We start from the raw sequence: 1038 nt of genomic DNA, 5'->3' as shown, positions 1-1038 counted from the left end.
TCAATAAATGTAGCATATTTGCTAAATGACCTATAATCCTATCCTACTATGTCATGCTTAGAAACCACTTAAAAATAATAGATGACTTGGATACTGGAGTTTCGCTCTTCAGTAGGTCCTTGGTCTCGGGGATTTGAAGAATGAACCCACAGACCATAGATCAGTTGTAAGATAGCACTTTTATTAGAAATTAGAAAGGAATACAGAAAAAGTAAAAAGCACCAGAGCTTCTGGAAGGGGGAAAGAACTGAAGAACTCCCTGGGGAGTCTCCACATGGGCTCTTTGTCTAGGGATATTAGGTCTAGGGCGGCATTACACAGGGCTGGCAGTAGGTAGGTGGAAATGAGGGCATTAACAAATGAATGAATGTAGTTATTGTGTCCTTTACAGACTTTGTCCCTGAGAAGGAATTAGGGTGTGTGGTCCTACTCAAGGTGGAACCGCTCAAAAAACCATCACAGGCTGCTTTGTCCCTGATCTTATTAGAGCCCAGAGGGTGTGTCCCAAAGAAGGCAGTCTGCTTGTGCCTGGAAATGGGGGTCTGACCTCTGAGCTTACCTGGGCCTAGAGAATGAGGGGGTTCCCTGTCTAGCCCTGAGTGGTGGAATCCTTTATCAACTTTATGCCAACTTATGGCTTTATACTAAAACAGGGCTTCTAAAACTATCTGTAGTGAGGACTAGTTATTTCCAATCTATAGGAGAATATTTTTGTAAAATACACTAAAAGTGAATTCCTAGAAAAATCAAATTTTCAAAAGTTGTACAAAGTTGGAAAAATTTTTTTATTATGAAATTCAGCAGACAGAAAATTGCTATGCCAAATTTGCTGTAAGTTTTTTAATGCTTAGTTTTAATTTCTGTACTTAACTCATCATGTACCAGTAACAACCAGTTCCACACTTTAAATAGCAGTGTACCAAAACTTACTTACCTAAATAGTCATTAAATTTTACAATAATAATGGCTGATTAATTTTTTTTTTTTTTTAAGAGAAAGGGTCTTGCTCTGTCTATCCAGGCTGGAGTACAGTGACGC

The sequence above is a fragment of the Otolemur garnettii genome, unplaced genomic scaffold (assembly GCF_000181295.1).
Source record: "Otolemur garnettii isolate 467f Iridium unplaced genomic scaffold, OtoGar3 scaffold00083, whole genome shotgun sequence".
Classification (NCBI taxonomy): domain Eukaryota; kingdom Metazoa; phylum Chordata; class Mammalia; order Primates; family Galagidae; genus Otolemur; species Otolemur garnettii.
This window is presented reverse-complemented; position numbering follows the sequence as displayed.